This window comes from Triturus cristatus, chromosome 4_1, assembly GCF_964204655.1.
Source record: "Triturus cristatus chromosome 4_1, aTriCri1.1, whole genome shotgun sequence".
Taxonomy (NCBI): domain Eukaryota; kingdom Metazoa; phylum Chordata; class Amphibia; order Caudata; family Salamandridae; genus Triturus; species Triturus cristatus.
This window is the reverse complement of record NC_140585.1, coordinates 465,123,819-465,145,286: the sequence shown is the minus strand read 5'-3', so window position 1 is coordinate 465,145,286 and position 21,468 is coordinate 465,123,819. Positions and strand designations below refer to the sequence as shown.

Genomic DNA, 21,468 nt, shown 5'->3' with positions numbered 1-21,468 from the left:
TGCCAGCAACAAAAGCAGTAAATAGATGTTCATCATTGTTAAAGATTTCACATCACAAGCAGCCGCCTCCGATAGCATCCCTCCCATACAGGACCGCTGCAACAAATTACCTGAATTCTTTTACAGCAAGATTACATCCTTATACAGCAACTATGCCCATCAACCGAACCCAGGAGACCTTGCAACTTTCCATGGGAAATGGCCATGACCACTTGGTCCACCATCCGTTTGGATGACACTGTTGCCACCATGCAGTCCATCCACTGAGAGGCCCCATCTGACCCCTGCCCCAACCACCAGAGGACTTAAATCCATCAGCGAAGCACTCACTCCTATACTGATAATCTACATCTCATTGACTACCATCCCGGTACTTGGAAACATGCCATAGTCCTTTCCCAGCTCAAGATGTTCTCCACAGACCCATTTACAGAATGCTCTCCCTGCTATAACACCCGACCAAAGTCCTAGAGAAACAAATCAACAGACATATCACCAATCACCTCAATGACCACCAACTCCTCAACATCACATAATCTGGCTTCAGACCCAAACACAGCATAGAAACAGGTCTCATTGCAGCCACAGATGACATGCACATGATCCTAGACAGCAGAGACACTGAGGTCCTCTCCCTCCTGGACCTATCTGTAGCATTCAACATGAATTCCCACCCTATTCAGAAGCCACAAGTACACAACACTAGAATACAAAGACCTACCCACTGCTGGATCTGCTCCTTCCTGACTGGTAGAACACACGCAGCATGGCGCCCTACTCTTCAGATGCATGCAAACTCATCTGTGAAGTACAGCAAGGATCTTCACTCAGCCTGACCCTTTGAAACATATAAATGATCCCTCCGGCAAGCATTATCTATTATCTGCAGGCACAACATTGACATACTCTTCTACATGGACCAAATGCCTCAAACTATACACCGACAAGACAAAAGTTGTGATCTTCGAGAAGAACACCGCACTGTGGGAATCCACCTGGTAGCCTACGCACCTAGGACCCACATCCACCTCCAGCACCCATGGCAAGAACCTCAGAATTGTTTTCGAGAGCAAACTCGATGTGAATGCCCAAGTCAATGCGGTTACAGCTTCCTGCTTGCACACTTTAAAGATGCTGAGGAAAATCTTCAAATGGCTCCCAAGCAGCTCCCATAAAATAGTCATTCACACCCCTGTCACAAGCAAACAGGACTACAGGAGCCTCCTCTATGCTGGGATCATCAAAAAACTCACCTAACAGCTGCAAACCATCCCGAACTTGGTAGCCAGAATCACTGTCAACCTCCCATGCAGCACACATCACACTGCACATCAAGGAACTCTATCAATCAATCAATCAATCATGGAACTTATATCGCGCACTACTCACCCGTAAGGGTTTCAAGGCGCTTGGGGAAGGGGGTCTGCTACTGCTCGAACAGCCAGGTCTTGAGCTGTTTCCTGAAGGCCAGGTGGTCCTGGGTCATCCGCAGGTGGACGGGTAGGGAGTTCCAAGTCTTAGCTGCCAGGTAGGAGAATGACCTTCCTCCAGCGGTGGCTCTCTGGATGCGAGGGACGACGGCGAGGGCGAGGTTAGCGGAACGTAGCCGGCGGGTGGGCGTGTAGAAGGTGAGGCGGCTGTTGAGGTACCCTGGGCCTAGGTCGTGGAGGGACTTGTGTGCGTGGGTGAGGAGTCTGAACGTGATCCTCTTGTTGACAGGGAGCCAGTGCAGGTCTCTCAGGTGGCACGAGATGTGGCTGCGTCGGGGGACGTCCAGGATAAGTCGGGCGGAGGCGTTCTGGATACGCTGAAGTCTTTTCTGAAGCTTGGCTGTAGTACCGGCGTAGAGGGTGTTTCCGTAGTCTAGTCTGCTGGTGACGAGAGCGTGGGTGACCGTCTTCCTGGTCTCGGTCGGGATCCATCGGAAGATCTTTCGGAGCATGCGGAGGTTGTGGAAGCAAGCTGAGGAGACGGCGTTGACTTGTCTGGTCATCGATAGGGAGGAGTCCAGTATGACGCCCAAGTTGCGTGCGTGGTCCGTCGGTTCAGGTGCGGTGCCTAGTGCCGGGGGCCACCAGGAGTCGTCCCATGCGGAGGGTGATGGTCCCAGGATGAGGACTTCTGTCTTGTCCATGTTCAGTTTCAGGTGGCTGATGTTCATCCATTCAGCGACGTCTGTCAACCCTTCGTGCAGGCTGGCTTTGGCGGTGTCGGGGTCTCTGGAGAGGGAGAGAATTAGCTGGGTGTCATCGGCGTAGGAAATGATGTTGAGGTTGTGTTGGCGTGCGATGGCAGCGAGGGGTTTCATGTAGATGTTGAAGAGAGTGGGGCTGAGCGACGATCCTTGCGGGACGCCGCAGATGACTTCGGTGGCCTCGGAGCGGAACGGAGGGAGGCGTACTCTCTGTGTTCTGCCGGAGAGGTATGAGATGATCCATTCCAGAGCCTTCCCTTGGATGCCGGTGTCGTTGAGGCGTTGGACTAGTGTGCGGTGGCAGACAGTGTCAAATGCTGCGGAGAGGTCTAGGAGGATGAGTGCCGCTGTTTCGCCGTTGTCGAGCAGGGCTCGGATGTCGTCGGTGGCTGCGATGAGGGCGGTCTCGGTGCTGTGGTTGGCTCTGAATCCGGACTGTGATGGGTCAAGGGATCCGTTCGTCTCGAGGAAGGCTGCCAGTTGCTTGTTGACGACCTTCTCGATGACTTTGGCGGGGAAAGGAAGGAGCGAGATGGGGCGGAAGTTCTTGAGGTCGGTCGGGTCCGCTGTTGGTTTCTTCAGCAGAGCGCTGAGTTCGGCGTGCTTCCAGCTCTCCGGGAAGGTTGCTGTGTTGAAGGAGGTGTTGATGATGTCTCGGAGGTGGGGTGCGATGGTAGAGGCTGCCTTGTTGAAGACATGATGGGGGCACGGGTCGGTCGGAGATCCGGAGTGGATGGTGTTCATCATGCGTGACGTGTCTTCGGGGGTCACCTCGGTCCATGTCTGGAGGGTGGCGGCGGGGTGCGAAGGTACGACCGATGGGTGCGGGGGTGAAATGTCGAAGCTGTTGTGGATGTTGGCGATCTTGCGGTGGAAGTACGAGGCGAGGGAGTCGCAGAGGTCCTGTGAGGGAGTGATGTCGTTGTTGCCGGTGCTGGGGTTGGAGAACTCCTTGACGATGTTGAAGAGCTCCTTGCTGTCATGGGCGTTCTTGTCCAGTCGTTCCCGCAGAGATTTCTTCTTGGTGGTGCGGATGAGCTGGTGATGTCTGCGAGTGGCGAGTTTGAGTGCTGTTCTGTTGTCGGCGGTCTTGTTGAGGAGCCAGGCCTTCTCGAGGGTGCGGCAGGCCTTCTTGGAGTCCTTAAGTTCGGCGGTGAACCAGGGGGCCTTCTTGCTTCTGGGCCTGGTGAGGGGGTTCTTCAGTGGCGCGAGGTCGTCGGCACAGGAGGTCAGCCACTGCGTGAGGTCGAGGGCAGCTGTGTTAGGGTCCGTGGTCCTGACAGGTGGGCTCTGGCTGAGGGAGGTGGCGAGCTGGTCGGCGGTGATCTTGCTCCAGTTTCTGTGGGGAGCCTGCTTCGGGTGATGGTGGACCGTGTTCTTTCTGAAGCTGAAATGGACGCAGCTGTGGTCGGTCCAGTGAAGTCCGGTGGAGTGGCTGAAGGTGACGTGCTTGCTGGACGAGAAGAGTGGGTCGAGCGTGTGGCCGGCGAAGTGGGTGGGGGTGTTGACCAGTTGCTGAAGTCCGAGGTTGGCGAGGTTATCCAGCAGGGCGGTGGTGTTGCGGTCATTGTTGTTCTCCAGGTGGAAGTTGATGTCCCCGAGGAGGATGTAGTCGGCGGAGGGGAGGGCGTGAGGGCTGATGAAGTCGGCGATGTCTTCGCAGAACTGTGCGCGTGGTCCCGGGGGTCTGTAGATGAGGGTGCCTCTGAGGGTAGTCTTGGGGTCGGTGTGGATCTGGAAGTGCAGGTATTCGGCGGCGTTGAATACGTCGATGGAGTCAGTCGAGATGCGAATGGTGCTCTTGTGTACGATGGCGATGCCTCCTCCGGTCTGGTTGACGCAATCCTTCCTGATGATCTTGTAGCCGTCCGGGATGGCTATGGCGATGTCGGGGGCTGATGAGTCGTTCATCCAGGTTTCCGTGAGGAAGGCGACGTCTGGAGATGCGGTGTCGAGGAGGTTCCAGAGTTCCACGGCGTGTCTGTGGACGGAGTGGGTGTTGAGCAGGATGCACTTGAGGTGGTTGCTGTTGTCCGTCTTGGTGGGCGTGGTGCTTGTTTGGAGGCAAGAGAAGTTGCAGGATCGGCAGGCGAAGGGTCCATGGGTGCGTCGCGGGGACGCTCGGTAGCATCCGGGGGCTCGGGCGGTTTTGAGTGCGATGAGCGTAGCGAAGCCGTAGATCCTGCGGGGGGGCTGGCGGGCGCGGGGACCAGGGGGTCTGGCGCTGGGCGCGGTCCAGGCGCGGACGGGCGCAGATGGGCTTACCTTTGGCGCACCTTCGGCGCACATAAGGCGCTCCCGCTGCGTGCGTCCGCTGCGCGGTCGCGGAGGGGGCGTCATAAATAAGGAGCCGGGAGGGAGGGTCAGCGGGAGGCGGGAGGGGGGGCGGGACTGAAGGAGGAGGCGGGAGTGGGAGTGTGCGCCTGGGGCAGCGGCGCCGAGAAAAAACGGCGGGAAAACCGGCGGGAAGCGACGGAGCCCATGGAGTGACCAGGTAAGTGGCGGTGGTCAGCGGGCGTGAGGAGTGAAGGTAGCGGCGTGGGTAGCGACCAGGAAGCAGCAGGCGTAACCTGGGAGGCGGAGGCGAGATGCAGGCAGCGGCGTCAGGTAGGTGGTGAGGAGCGGCAAACAGGCGTCAGGCAGCGGAGGCAGGTAGGTAGCAGCAGTGGGAGGGAGCGTCCGTCTGTGAAGGCACAGGGGGTCTACTGAATCCCAATACACAAGCTAAGACTGTCTAACTCATCACCCATACCTTCAAAGCACTACACAACACTGGCCCAGCATACATCAGTTGCTGCATATCCTTTCTCAGACACCTCCACTCTGCTAGAGTCCTACTTGCACACATCCCTCACATATGCAGAACCGGATCTGGCAGTTGGACCTTCTACACTTCTCCTAAAGCATGGAAAGACATGCCACTGCACATCCTCCGCCTCCTCACTTTTTGATTTCCGTAAGAAGCTGATGACCTGGCTTTATCGAACTGCCTTTCCACCCACCCTAGGCTTGCCTAGACTCACACCTGAGCAGAACCAAAATACCCTCCTGTGTGACAGTTCACTATACATACTATACATAACATAAAATAATTTAGGGCTTGTGTCATTGGCAAAATAAATATGACAAAGCAACCTGGGCAAGAAATCTGGTAAAAAAAACAATTTGGCTTCCTAGACAATACATTTCTCGATAAATATAATAAAAAGTATCCTCATTGTCTCAATTGGACAACTATTTAAGAGCACAATGGGTTACAATGGCAGTCAGTCTGAATCTATATATTCTTTGTGGCCAGACATATGCCTTTAGCTTACAATTCATGATACAAAAGAGTATCCTACATCTGTTCAAGTACATATAATTTGCCTATAATGTGATTTCAAGTCCTAAAGAGGGGAAAACCCCATTGCAATCTCAGTTCTCCTATCTCACATTTAGGCAATAACACACTATCCATTCTGGGTATGAGTGTAAAACATTTGTAATGAACTTTTAAAACTTTGTCTAAAAATATAAACTGGTAACTGTGAGAAGTATCTAATATTAATGACTCTAATTGACCCTTTCAACAGATTCATAAATTGTAGATAAAATTTAAGTAGATTTTATCATCCTGTCAGTTTAATTCTCAGTATCCTAAAGAATCATGTTTGAGTTTAATTCTAATTCAATATCTTGTTGAGTAAAAATATGGAACCTCCAATGCATTATCAATGCATTCCTATATGAAACAAAATATAAATCTTGGTTACTTCTATGTGAAATTCCCCTGAAAGAGCAGCAGTTTTTTTTCCACTGAGCACTAAAATGAACATATATCGTTGCTGAATTACCTGTGTATCTGAATGTATTCTTTCCCAGAGGCACAGCTCTGTTCTACATGATCCCTCCCAGTAAATTTGAATACTTTCTTAGCCACAAGAGACATCCTGTTGAGTCCAAAGACCTCTCACTTTCTCTCATTCCTAGTATACATCTACAGTTACAGCTAGGAAGTGAATTATGTATGCTAGTGCTACAAAGATATGAATCCCGATGGTTTATGTGGGTGCCAGTTACCAGACCCGCCACCACTAAATCAGTAGTGCTCAAACTTAGGGAAGGAGTCTGGCTCACTGAATTGCATTTATGGCTGCATGGGCCTGGGACACTTCTCAGGATAAGCCTAAGGGCCTTATTATGAGTTTGGCGGTGTGGGAGCAGGACAGCCCGGCTCCCGCACCGCCCAACCCATGTACAAACTGCCCCCAGATCAGTCGTTTTTTCTGTCTGGCGGTCTGTTCTTTGATGTTTCCATGGCAGTGCATATGAAATAGGCACCCCATTAGGAATGTCAAAGGCAGTACCTGCAGAACATGGACTGCTGCAGCCCATGCCGTACGTACTGGTTTGCATACACACAGGGGGGCACATTTTGTGCCCCCCTGTGTGCATCCACATGGCGTGAGTCATAACGGGGCCCTGTAGGATAATTTTGCGGCCTCAATACCGCCCCACTACCGTCAAGGATCTCTGATTCCCAGTGGTTGCGGTAGTCCCATGGTGGCCCGACTGCCCTGGTCATAATGGTAAAGTCATAAGACTGCCACCATGAGTCTGGAGGCCCATGGACCACCAGATTCGTAAGAAAGCTCTATGATAGGCCTTGCATAACACTCACAAATGAAGTGCCACTGCATGTGCCACTTGTAAGAAGGCTTCTTTGGGGACACTGAAACGGAAACAGCTCCTAAAACGAACCCTTTCGTGCTGGTGAACACACATGTACAGCTTTGCTTAACAGTCTCCCTCAACTCTCAGCTTCAGGAAAACTGACCTTCAACTCCTTATTCACATTCCCCTTCACCCCAGCACCAGCCTCACCATTCCAATGTTGACATCACTGGTCCCTTCAGCTCTGGCTCCCATTTGCACTAAATTGGATCAAAACAAAAAAGTGTCTGCATGCTGTAAAAATCCTTCAAAATATAATTTCAAAATGTAATCATTTGGAATTTGGAAAACATTTCACACATGATAGGGATTCACAGCAGTGTATTGAAAGCTGCCTTCTCATTGATGGATAGTGCCCCCAAAAGCTGATTCTCTGTCCAGGCTGTTAGAGCCTTTCCAGTGCCATGCTCACAGAAGATAACATACAAAACCAAGACCTATTCTTAACAAGCATTTGCAATGCATCAGTCTCGCCTTTAGGACCTTATATGTATTTAATAATGCAGCATATTAGCCTGGGTGCTGAAACATTTACTATTGTTTAATATGGAGGGAAAGTAAGCACCAAACTGCGTGACACGCCTGGTATGGGAACATATGGAGAGAAATAAGCTCTGCGAATGTGTGTGTGTGTAAGTGAAAACCAAGAGAATGGAGAGACAGAAGGAAGGAGAAAGAAAGGTGCGCGTTTGTGTGTGAGTGAGAAAGTGTGTGATAGAGAGAGAAAGCAATAATGAAAGATAAATAGCGATAGTGTGAGAGTGTGTGACATAGAGAAAGCAATAGGGAAAGAGAAATAGAGATAGTGTGGAGAGAGAGAGAGCACGAGAGAGAAAAGGAGGCATGCATATAGGAAGGGACAGACAAGATCTGAAGTCGGCACTTTATCGAAGATGAGAAATTATGGCAGATGGAAATCTAGAGACAAACTCTGCCACCACTGCATTGCACACATCGCCAAGGGCAGCGATGCATCACGCTCTTTACTCCCGTAGGCTGTTCAACGCACTACAAATTGTGCTTCAGCATTTACTAAACGATGCAGCACGAAAGTCAAATTATGCAGCGTGACGGAGCACATTTTGAAGTGAGATTATTTCACAATTTTTTTTCATTTTAGCACAGATTAAATTGTGTGGGCAGGGGTTTTCTAAGCTAGCTGGCAGAAACATCACACGGGAGGAGAAGTGCATTCCAAGCCTCGTTCTGGGATGAGAAATTTTATTGGTTAAAAAAATAAACGAAGGGCTAGGCTATGCAGCGCGAACTCGACCTCGAAGTATTTGAAGTGATTTATAAGAGCACTAGTTGCTTACATCACACAAGAACAAATTCATTTTTGTGTATTTCTAGGCATGGGGATATTAAATGATTTGCCCAGGATTTCAAGATGGTGAGCCGATGCGAGAATCCAACCGGGTTCCCTACTTACTGCCCCCTCCCCGCCTATCTCCCTCATTTCTGGCTGACGTCACGGCTCCCGGCTCTGGTATCTGACCCCCGGGCAACGGAAAAGTAAAACGGCCCGGGTTGCCTGGTGATCGTGAAATCCGCCATCCGTCCACTCCTGCAGCCTTACGCGCACACACACACGCATCCACTCATCACACGCTTGCATCGAGGTAAAAAAACAGGAAGAGAGCACGTCATCACGTGCGCACCGTTGTGATTAGGCGCCGGCCAGAACAAAGTGCGGAGAGTAAAGGGGCCAGTAGCCTTGGAAGGATTCAAATGACGACATAATAGTCATGAGGCGTGACTAACAAGCCTTAATTCAATCGGAAGGCAGCATTTACTGACCTAAGCCAATGGAAAAGATGGGCGGACAGTGGGTGGAGCTTCACTGAAGCTTCCACACTAATGACCTAAGCCAATGGAAAAGATGGGCGGACAGTGGGTGGAGCTTCACTGAAGCTTCTACACTAAAGTGTATACAGCATGTCTCGGAGAGACAGCGCAAGCGCTTTCTAGGCTAGACCTAAAAAGGAGTGTGCAATCCCCTTATGTGATTGTGGGTTATGGCATTTATAAAGGCACGGGGGCATTTGACAGCCGGGCCAGCTCATAAGTTTCTTTGGTCCCCCCCAAACGACGAGGCATCTAGCACAATATAGAGGTGCGGAAGTTCAGAAGGTGAATGAGCGATAAAAATGCATTTATATTTTAGTTTCCTCTTGTTACATTTGCTGCATGTTTTAAGACAGTTAACTAAATGTCAGACTGTCCTCTGACAAATGGATGCTCATCCTTTTATCGTAGAGATGTTGTTCTTCCTTTGACTTCAAAGTGAGATGATTTTGTAAAGTGAATTATGTGGCAATCTGTGGTAGAGACAGGGCCATTTTAAGTAGGCAGCAGCGGAGGACCGAATTATGTGTCAATATTGACAAATTATGTGGCAAGAAAACACAAATTATGCCATTCAATGCAGCACATTCTATATAGTATCACTTCATTATTTCGACATTTTTGCACATGCTAATACTGCCTGGGCAAAGGTTTCACTTAATTAGTACTAGTTTCACATTCAAACACTGCTTGCTGTAAGTAACTGGAAGATGACCAGCCAACCTTTGCAAAGTATTTTACGCATTGCAGCATTTTGTAACTTTTGATATGTTTGAGCTAGAAACTAAACGTGTTTTTTTGTTAAAATCTGCACATTATGCAGCAGATGATGGATTATGTGCCAAATGAGGTAAATTCACAATTATGCAGTAAAAACCACAGCAACAGCATCGCATAATTCTGTGGCTGCAGAATCACATAATTCCAGTGGCCTTGAGTACAGGGAGTGTGGAAAGAAATACTGTAGGATGTCAATTTGTTTCTAATCCCCATAAACTTAAATACCTGTAAATGAACTGTACACATATTACATCATATACCAGCAGTTACAAAAGCACAAAGGAAACACATTTTGTTTTGTAATTCTGAAATGTAATAGAAACAAAGATGTTAATAGGATCAAAACAAATATTGGTGATTCACAAGTGATAAATATTGCATTGTTTTGCGCATTTGTATAGTACTTACTACCAATATGTGTAGTACTGAAGCGTTTACCTACATAGGCAGCAATCTATGCCAGATAGGGTGGTATGTGGTTAGAAGGGTGTTATTTTTGTTTTGTGATCCAATCTCGGAAGTGTTTCTATGTCATAGGAGATGACCACAGAGATATATTATACTGTTATGAGACGCAATGCATAGCAGTGTGGTGGATGATGAGGTGTGAGAAAGACAGACGTGCAATTTATGTTTTTTCAGTATGCTGGCAGGTTTGACCAACTCTGTGGGTCCCATTATGCGACTCCGTATGATTATAGTCTGATTAGCTGATTACTGCACTGGGTTGTCCAATCAGAAATTTGGGGCAGATTTATTGACATTTCACGTAACGCAATGCAGTGAAAGAACTTCTTGAAAGGCAGATAACAGTAATGCAGCATTTTTACAAAGATATGGCACATTTCTGCTGTCTCCTAGTGTTGGTGCACAGTGTGCTGCCTAGCACCAACACAGGCACCCTTGTGCCCAGGTTCAAGGGTGCCTGTATTACACCAGGGAAAATCTCCTGCACAAAAATAATCCATAGATGCATTTTCCTCTTTCTAGGTGTGCAGCACAATTCGGCACGCATAGAATGAGAATGTAACAAGAAAAAAAAAAGAATTCTCCTTACGCCTACTGGGGAAGGCATACAATTTTGATACATTCCCAAGTTTACTGGCTTTAGTAAATCTGGGAATGCACCAAATTCCATAGGTGGATGCATGAGAATGCCCATGCTCCATCTATGGCCACTGTGAGATGTAAAGAAGCGGCCATAGCATATAGATATTTGGGTCCTTCAGTCATGGACCAGATTAAAGTAGTTCAATTGACCCCTAGTGTGTGACAGATCTCTTTAATTAGTCCATGCCTGTTCATTTAGTGATGGCTGGTTTCTTGGTTGCACAGTACAGGTGGTGGACAACCCTCATAGCAGATATGTCTTATGTGAAGATAAGAGATGTAAGTTACAGTTGACTGCCGACCACTGAGTGTTATGGTATTAGTGTGGGCAAGAAATGTTATGAGTGAGCCTACATAACTATATAATATCGTGGCTTGCATTGGTCAGCTCGCCTTAACTTACCTGCCTACCGTAAATAGTTTGCTGGTTGGGTTGTTTGCAATCTGTGGATCGTAAGCTGAAGATTGAGTTTGAGGGTGCAACTGTCTTTCCAGGTTCTGTTGCAGGGATGTGTGGTGGTGTAGATGTCTTCGAAATATCCATGTTTTCAACTGTCTTCTGAAGTGTATAGGCTCTTCGATACTTTGAATGCTGGCTGGTAGGGTATTCCAAAGCCTGGCGGCTTTACTGAGAAAGCAGAGCCTCCTACATATTTCTTATGGTGAGGTGGTATGATAAGTGGTGCAAGCCTGGAGTGCAGTTTCCTGATTTGTTTGTGTTGCTCAAATTTAGCTTGTAAGTATAGCCTTCTTTGCCTTAGATAGCCAGTGGAGTGATTGCAAGACTGTAGTCATGTGTTCTCTTGTGTGAATGCAGAGAAGAAATATTGCAGCAGTATTTTGGATGAGCTGTATTTTGTGTATTATGAATGTGGATGTGCCAAGGTATTGGCTGTTGGCATAGTCAAGTTTGGAGAATATGAATGTGAGGATGGATTGCACTTTCTGTTGGTATCCAAGATATGGGAGGATGCAACATAGTGTTTTCATTGTGTAGAAGGCACTCTGTTTTACGTTGTTAACATGTGGTATCAAATATGGGTCTGAACCCATGGTTACAACTAGGTTTCTGACTTTTCTTAAAATTATTGGAGGGGCCTTATGTTCCTTAGGCCATATGGCTGCAGTCTGGTATTTTTGTCACTGTCCACAAGTAATAAGTTCTGTCTTTGGGGTACTTAGCTTTAAATAGTTACTCATCATCCATGTGTTTATTACCCAAATTCAGTCATCAGGTTTTAAATTATAGATGACAATTGGGGTTCTAAATGATCTGGGTATCATCCACATAGCTGGAAAAGGTGAATCTGAATGATTTAAGCAGGTTGGTTAAGGAGGTTAGGTAGATGTTGATATGATGGACCTCTGTGGGCCCAAACCTTCCAGTCATTCAGAAGCGATGTCACTCAGTAAACTCCAAATTCCAATATGGCCTGGTGCTTTGCTTAGCCTATTGTGTTAGGGTAGAGTTATCACGTAGGGTACAATTTATATTTGACTGGCATTGCTCCAGCCTATAATGGCGTGTTGTGAAATATTGCCTGGTAAGATTAGGTATCAGCTCTACAGATTGTTATTTTGTTTGCAGGAGCCACATAGTGTGTTTGGTTAATGAGACTGCTGCAGAGGGGTGAAAATAGCCTAACTAGCAGTAGTGTGAAGCTGAAATGACCCAATATAGCCTGTCATGCCACAAAGGGCTGCTATAACACACTATCTTTCAAAAATGGTTTAATATCTAGATAACCCTGCCAGAGTAAGCACACTGAGAATTAATCTCCTTGAACCTAATAATGTGGAAACCATAATCAGGGCATTTGAGGCTGAACGCATTTGTATAATAATTGACCCCTCTAGACATCTCCGCAGACCATCAACTAACATTTTCTGATTTTTGTATAATTAATTTAAGATCTGTGTAGTATTAATCTGCTTTTATTGACTCCTATGAAATTCTGCTTTATTTTTATCTAATTTATGACCATAGCTGATACATTGCTTTTATGAGGGCCAATGTAATTAATGAACAAAAGCAAAATATTTCGCGAACTTTTGGGCTAGTGTTTTTATTGGGAGAGGTGTGGGAATGCTGGGTGGTACGAGTATTGTGAATTCTCTTAGATTCCGGAATTTTCCATCACAGAAAAATGAGCAAATCTGTGATTTAGCCAAAGTTTGGTGTTTGTAGGGCATTCTGGGTAGGAAGATATATTGAGATCCATGCAGGCCACACTACCCAAGACTACTTACTATATGAGCATGTTTTCAGAAATGTCTGGGTCTGGCAGCTTTCCCTGGGTGCCACCAGAGCCCTGATCTATATCCTACAGCTATCTAATTGCCAGAATGGGTCAATTTGCAAGGCAAAAGCTTGACATTTCTTTGTGTCTGATGAGGCTTAGGGAGCCTTTCCTTTCATTGGTAATAGCTCGGTCACACAAGTGCTGTACTGTTGTTATTAGGAGAAGTGTAGGAATGTCATGTGTTAGAATAATTGTAGATCTCTGCAGATTCCATTAGAGTGATCTGCTTTCACTTATGTTTTGTTATGTAACGTCAGCACACACAGAAGTTGATTTGGCTTTCTAGTGTAGATTTAAATATGGCAGTCTCTTAACTGTTTCATAACATGAAGCATGACTTTTATTTGTGCCTTTAGTATTGGAAAACAATCCCTCTGCAAGTAACTTTTTTCCATTTCTAGTATACATGTCAGACCTCCATGCTTTCCACATTCACCATTCAGAATAATGTATAGTTATCCAAGCATTGTTAGCTGCATATTGTGTGCCACCTTGGGGGTCCTGTGCAAGGAGTCTGCTACATGTGAAAGAGTAGAGAAAATCCATAATTCTTGAAGTCGAGGCCTCAGTAGTATCTGAATGAAAAGTACTGTGCTAACACTAACAAAGAGAGATGTTATCACAGATCAGGATCATGGATGCAAACTGTAAAGCCACCACGCAGAGCATTAGAAGCAGTGCTGCTGCTAGTAACCTCAGCCGAGCCACATGCCTCAGGTGGACCTATCACAGGCTCACACAATCACCGATACTTTAACATGCCTACCTTGTTTTGCTGGCCAATGTCTAACAAAAGCCTTATTTTGTGCAACACCTTTCACACAATCTGCCTATGAGGGGCATATGCAAATGTCAGAGCCTGCTTCAAGTCCATGCAGTTTTAATTGGTGCTTTTGATGAAATGTAAATAAAGTATCAATCTTTTGTCACAACCTTACAGTGAGATTTATTGTGGGACCTTCCCAACTTTCCCTGTACCTTCTATTTAGCTTTCTCAATTGTTGCATGCCTAAAATGTTTAAAACACACTGTTCACCACTAATTTCCCAATATGTTCTTGAAGGATATACTCCTAGGTCTCTACAAAGTTATTTTAAATTAGTGGCAAGTTAAATTAAAACTTCACTTAGAGAGTTGGTCAGAATTAGGAAATTTAATTTTACCAACTTTACTTGAGGTTCATCCTTTCGGGACTTCCAGGTGTGATGATTTCATGATGCAGAATGTCCTAGGTAAGACATCATTCAGCATTAATTTGAGTGTTAAAGTTGTACATCTAGCACCTCAGTTAAGAGGTGTGGGAGGGAGGTTTCTGAGTTTAAAAAAATAACAATTTGATAAGCTTTGCATTACACAAATCTTGAACAGGTTAGAAAAACACAGAAACCTGCCTGTCAGCCTTCATTACAATTTACATCCTTCCACTTTAATTTCCATCTAATTGATAGGATTTAATGTTGGACTGTGAAAGCTGATTGAGTGTACTTTAACATGTATCTCCAAAAATCCACATATTCCTTCATATAGATTCACACGGTGTGCACTCTGATTATCAAAACCAGAATGTTGATGACAAAATATTGAATAAAAAACATCAACAGGTAAGTAGGCATAGCTTTTCTATTCCTGATTGGCATATTTAGGTTACATGTAAGTCCCTTATAAAGTGGTATACCACATACCCAGAGCCTGTAATCTAAACGCTACTAGTAGGCTTGCAACCCTGATTGTGACATCTGCACCAGTAGCCTTTCTAACCCTCTCTGGCCTGCCATTGCAGGGCCTGGGTGTGCAGTTTACTGGCACTTCAACGTGGCATTTAGAACCACTTGCCAACCCTTAAACTCCTCTTTTATTACACATCAGTCACCCTTAAGGTAAGCCCTAGGTAGCCTTAAGGGCAGGGTGCTGCAGTTTAACTAAAGGGTAGGATATGCACTTTTATATTTTACCTGTCTTGGTAGTGACAAACAACTAAATTCGTTTTTCACTACTGTGAGGCCTACTCCTCTCATAGGTTAGCATTGGGAATTCCTAAAAACACCTTTAAGCTGCAATTGCTGATTAGAAAGGAGCAGCTACATCATTAATGTTTCATATCTTTGGAATAGTAATGATAAATCCCCTTTAATGGTGAAATAGAATTTAACATTACTATTTTAGAAATGCCGCTTTTAGAAAGTGGACATTTCTCTGCTCTTACTGCTCTTTATGCCTTGCATTCTGTCTCGGCCTGGACTTTAGATTTACCCCGGTCTAGCGCAACCTCAATTAACCTTTTAGTGCTATTGACTTCTAAGCACTATTTTTGATTCACTATTTTTGGTTTATTCTTTAATATTTCACAACTTTTGGATTTTTGTTGTTTTGGTCTTGATTTTCTCGTAAATATACTCTCAATTTTTTTAAACCTGTGTGGGGTCTTTTGTGGTCTTTTCATTGTGTTATTGTTTGTGTGTTTCACAAATACTTTACACATTGCCTCTTTATATAAGCCTGACTGCTCTGTGGCAAGCTACTAGAGGAGGGGCAAAAGTTATCTTTCAGTGTGTATTTAGCTTACCCTGACTAGAGGTGTGGTTCCTGCTTGGACAGGGTACATACCTCTACCAAACTGAAACCCCAGTTCTAACACTATCTGTACTCAATCTTTTGATTACTGCCCACAGATGGCTGTCTTGATTTGTCTTTCTTCTAGGGATCTTCAGCCAATAGGATTCTGGAGTGGGTCGTGGTTGCAGATATCTGAGGACAGCATACCAAGATGGGCAGAGTTTCTTTAGCAGCTAGAGCCATGTCCTAATTGCCCACAATTCATTGATCATTGGTCCCACTCTCAGTCACCTGTGGGCATGTGGTCACCTGATAGAGCGCATGAGCCAGTGGGAAGGTGATGCAGGTACTATTTAAATCAAATATATTGACCATTTTGTGGTCTCAAGCAGAGTGCCTGGGGCTTGGAGGCATAGGTTTGAGGTCTTTTTTCTCACAGAATTGCTATTTAAAAACAATGGAGTTTTAAACTTCCACAAAAATATATCCAGGTGTAAATTTACTAAATGAAATCCTTCCTAATTACTATCATGGAGCAAAATCACCAAAGTCGTCAACAACCACTGTACTGTATTGAAGAAATCAGCTGTATGAAAATGCAGCACAAGAATTTAAAAAAGGCAAATGTCTTATTATATATATGTGAGCACGCTGAGGGACTTCTGACCCTTTTTGCCTATGCAGCCCCTTACTGTAGGTTCATTTAGCAGACCCCTAAATATATTTTCATCCCTTTAATGCAGGAACCCTCTTTGAATTCTAAAACTAGAAATGCGTGACTTCACAGAGACTGTCTATATGGCTATCTGCAGCAGGGCTGGCCATAGGGCAGTGCGATCAGTGCCACCGCACCGGGCGCTGACTTCAGGGGGCGCTATGTTGTCACATATATAGTGGATTCCTTGTCTCCAGCAAGTTTCAGACAACAATAAATATGTCCCGAAAAAGCTGGGTTTTTTTCCATTAAAAACTCTTTATAATCATTCAGATTTAAATCACAAGAAATTAAGTGAAAAAAGCAAGGGAACAAATACAAACGTGGGCCAGATGCATCAAAGGGTTTTGCCCATCCTGTGTCTATGGGAAAATGTGTTCATGCAAAAGGCCCATACATCTCTGAGCCTTCAGGGACTGTCTCCAAACCTTTCAGGACACCCCTCCAAGCCTCCAAACACCTTCGGTTTCCTGTAACAGGCAGAAGGCAGAGTGCGGAGGAGTGTTTTTGGAGAGGGCAACTACGCCACGGCATGATACTGAAACTGTCTGAGCTAGAAGAGATTCAGAAGCTTCCTGCCTTAGTTTTTATTTCATCAGCTCCAAGCATAATTTCAGCTCTCTCCAACCTCCTGTTCCTCTGGGCTTCGATGGTCACTTTTCGTCATTTCTACCGTATGATGATCTTGTGAGTCTGATGGCTGATCTCCAAGGGAAGCAACTCTCTGTTTGTTGATTTCATTTTGTTTACCCTCATGCTCTTACTTTCAATTCTTTCACACTTTTGTGATGTAGAATTGCCGTTTACTGAGGCAGAGCGATCTTTATCGCGCCGTTTCTCAGTCTCCTTCTCCCCATCCTCTGTTGTCTTGAAGTTATTCTGTTTTTCTTCTTTATTGCCTTCATCTGATTCTGCTTTGCCGCTTTTCTGTAATGCTTCCAGCTTTGGTCCTAAGACATGAGATTTCAGCCGCGTGTCCAACTCTGCAGCATTCTCTGTCACATCCTTTTTGGCGTTATAATGGCAAATCTTTTTTAGTGTGGCCACCAAATCTGTGTTCATCTGGAGAATGTGGGAAGTGACTTGTAGGGTCCCCAGCTCTTCGAATGCATATAGGCACTTCTTGATGTCTGGGTTGTCTACCTTTAATGCAAACTTGATTTCACTATGGAGCGTCTGTAGTTTCTCTTCCACCCAGGGCTCTTTTTTCTTTTCTGCTCTCCTCTATGAAATGGGTTTAGGCTTTTTCTTGGGTCTATCCACTTTGGAAGATCTGCCTCCGGGCTTTTGTCTCTGAGCAGGTTTTCTTGGAGACTCAGGTGGACTTTTTTTTATGGTTTCCGTACCTCTCATTCAGAGTCTGATCCAAAGGAGGATGACTGCTGGATTTGTGCCTTGTCCCCCCTTTTTGTTGACCCAATCGGTCGCCGTCTGTGCTTGTCCATCTGTTGCTGAAGGTCGTTTTTTTGGCCTTTTCCAGTTTTGCCTCTTTCTCCAGGTCAGCGTCTGAGGATAATGCTGGCCAGGCTTTGGTTTTTTTTTTTTTGCTTTATTGGGAGAGCCCTCTTCCTTGCACTGTCACTCTGGCTGCTGTCACTGTCACCTCCTTTCTCTACCTTTTCTAGCTTCCTTGCTTTTTCCTCTTCTTTTTCTTGCTCTCGCAGCCTTCACAGCTCCTCCTCCTTCTGTCTGCGCTCCTCCAGTTCTTTCCACCGATCCTCGTCATGCTACTTCCAGTTGCTAATGCAGTCCATTTCACTGTCGCTGCTATCGCTGGTGGAGCTGGTAGATGCCCTCAGAGGTGGTGGTTTGAGAAACGCTGGTGATTAATGGACCTAATGGGGGATCATCGAGTTTTGTCTAGTGGAAGTTTTGACTCATAAAGTAGCACAAGGGTTAATATGCCTGCTGCAAAGCATGTGCACCACGCAGATCACAGAAGTGCATATAATGTAAATAGATCAGTGGGTTACTGATTTTGTCAGAGAGATCTTTTTATTACCTGCAATTTATAAATTAAAATCCTAATATAGAACAGTGAGCTATTAACTGTCATCAACGAGCAGCTTGGAAACTGCGAGGTATTGGTTAAAGCGTTGATTTCTCCCGTCAGTCTTTCATTAATTAGCCTAATGATGCATAAAGGGTTCATTTGGGTAGAAATCAATTCTTATTAGTAAAGGCAACGCCCAGCCACGGTGGTCCATTTTAAATTCTGAGTTTGTTCTTCTCCAGATCAAGCACTTTTAAACTATGCTCAGTATGAATGGCATGTGAATCCAATACCTTGTAGTCGCTTTCTTATGTAACATTTCCTATACACTGATTTACACACATGTGATTCATTGTCTCTGTGTGAGGTGAAGTGCTAGGACACCCTACACTGGTATAAATAGCTCTATTAAAACAAAAGAAAAGCATGTGAGAGAGCGGCTATGAAGACTCGAGGGTCATTGTTGAAGGGTGGCAAGTGAGGGAATTCATGGAGAAAAGGGTCATTGGGGGGCGCCAACAAATATACTTTCTCTGGGCGCCACCAGCGCTATGGCCGGCCCTGATCTGCAGCAGGAGTCCGCGTGATTATCAAGACTTTCACAATACTTTTTTTTCCATCAAGAGAACCCAATTACATGATTTATTTGTAAGAATAAATGATCTTGCGTAACCTTCCATTGCGTCTGCTCACTGCAGTGAGACATTTCAGCTCGAACCACCTTCGCCATGAGGAAAAATTGTTCGATTGGCATGAGCAGAAGGGAAAAATGATCTACGTGAGCTACGTGTAGTCTAATAATCAGGGTCTGGACGAGATCATGCTCACAGAACAATAATTAGGCACGAGCCTAGTAATTATATTCAGGATCAGGGAACGCTACATGCATGCATCACATCACATGCCATACCGTAAAAACCAGCCAGGGGAAACTCGAGGAGGGTCTGCATACTTCTAATCACTGTATTTACCTTAACGTGTTTTAGGACAGGGCATTGCCTGAGGGCGAGGCCCACTTTAAAACCCAGGCCTACCTGTGACAGGAAGCATTTCTTTTCAAAGATGTCTGGTGTCGTTTCTCACTCCGTTCTCAGCAGATAGGGTTACCCTGTAGGCGGTTCGCAGGTGTTACGCTGCCAAGCTGTTTATGTGCTGGTGCCAAGAGGGGTTTGGGTTTGTTTACTCTTGTGGGTATGCTGAAATTAAACCATGGCGATACCGCGTCCTTCCTTCCTTCCATCTGTCTCCCTGGCCGGCCCACAGGAGCCAAAAATCCTTTTCTTTTTTTTTTCAATTCCACTCTGAATCCTAGTCATTAATTAGCAGCGTTACTCTGATTAAATGAGACTCATGAGGATGAAGATTTGAAGAGCAATCAGTCGTTCCAAAAGATAGCTCTGGAGAATGTACTTCTCTGCTGCCGGAGCGGTTAACGGGTGCGTTTAATCAAAATGGTGTTTCATCAAAGTGACATATCCGGTGTTGATTAAAGAGGAGGCGGGAACATGGCGGGTCCGGCACGAGCGCAGCTGGTGATTGGTGAAGGCAAACAGTAGCTAGGGTCCTGTCAAGTAGGTAGTTTAGTGTCGGCAGTAGATGTGTTTGTCAGTGGTATTCGCGGTACCACTTTTATCAGTGGTAAAAGATGTGTGGGGAGTTTAATTTGTTGTGCAAAACATTTATTTTTGCCAAATACTCTGGTAACAGCGAAACATTACACTATAGGATGTACTGTAGTCCTAGCTTTAAGCTGTCAATTTACTGCTACAAATAAAATACCCCTCACTGCTTTTACCACTGACAAATTCAAAAACTGGTGAACCGATTTTGTTTACATCATATGATGAATACCACACAAATTCCAATAAAACTTAGATACAACTACTAGATAGGGCTCATAGTCCACAATAAGAGTTTATTGGTAAGAGTAGAGGTCTTTGGAGGTTTACAAGGAAGGGTTATGCAGTTCCATACAAATTCTCTTTGATAAGTGCCATATCTGTCGGTACTATAGGCACAGAGAACATGCATGACTATGGAGCTCTTCAAAAGCTGACTCTGGGTCACTTGTCCTGCCAAAGTGTTTCTTATAAAAAACAATTCAATTATGTTAATAGCGACCAGGTACACAGCGGACAACACAGAGTGCATAGTGTCCTCTCATTTGAAAAACATCTGTTAATGTTACTCAACTGATCGGGGTTTTTATTCGTGAACACATGATGGGCTAAGTGCATCGCTGCGGCCAGGGAGCTAGCAAGATTTTACCCAATGTCTTGGGTGAGATCTTGAGATATCCCTGGCTTTTTTAACATGCTATACTTTGTAGCTCATAAATTGTATGGCCAGCAGGTCCCAACTTGCAACACGCTGACCTGATATACACTGGATGACTAATGAAAGGCAGCAATTATTTTTATTCTGATTCTCACACTCTAAGGGATCTATCTACTCATGGGTCTGACATTCCAATCCCAGTAAATTACTCAAGAAGCCTGACTGAAATTAGTTTCTTGCATTTTTCAGTATGAAATTTAATGTCACTGATTTATGGTTCTACATCCATCCCTCAGGATTGTGATGGAAGGTCACATTTACTATGATGTAGATATTTGTATAGCAAGCCACACTTTGCGAAGTTGGAGCTAGGCGCTGAGCTACAAACACCAAATGGGGGGTTATCAAGTTGAACAGTTAAGCAGCTAAAATTGAAAATTGTCAAAATAATGAACCTTAAATTTAATACAATTTTTTACGAGTAAGAAGGTAAGGGCAAGGTCTTGTATCCCTGGAGAGTCTGTCTTATAGCAGAAGGCTCTGAACAGAAAATCTTGTGACCACAAGAAATGCTGTAGGATAGATGCTGATCAAGAAGGCGTTGTCACTGAGTGCAGCTGTAAAGGGAACATTATGCTCAATCTTATTATCAAGGGTGATCAGAGCATAGCCATTTAAATCACATTGTTCCGGTAATCCATTAGAGGCAGTGGGCCCGATTCCCGATAAAAGTAGTAAATCTGCATTCATATATAAATTTCCTTGTGCAAGTACAGAGTTACTGATTTTCAGAATTTCCAATCATTCCCAGAAGTATGCCTGGAATGCTGTGCTGGGCAGAGGTTACCAGGCACATTTCTGGAACTGTCGTGTGACTATTCTCAAGCGCTCATATTCCCCCTATTCTAGTTCTCCACAGTGGAGAAATCTGCACAAGGGAAATAGCACCCCATTTCCTTTTTTACGTCTCGCCTAGGCC

At 45.3% G+C, this 21,468-nt stretch overlaps 1 protein-coding gene and 1 pseudogene across 1 annotated transcript in view; one reads left to right on the top strand and one right to left on the bottom strand.

The window, feature by feature from the left end:
* SLC15A5 (solute carrier family 15 member 5) overlaps nt 1–21,468 on the top strand; it is a 374,719-nt gene that overhangs the window by 85,474 nt on the left and 267,777 nt on the right. The gene's annotated exons all lie outside the window — the stretch shown is intronic.
* LOC146855126 (uncharacterized) overlaps nt 16,833–21,468 on the bottom strand; it is a 43,560-nt pseudogene continuing 38,924 nt past the window's right edge.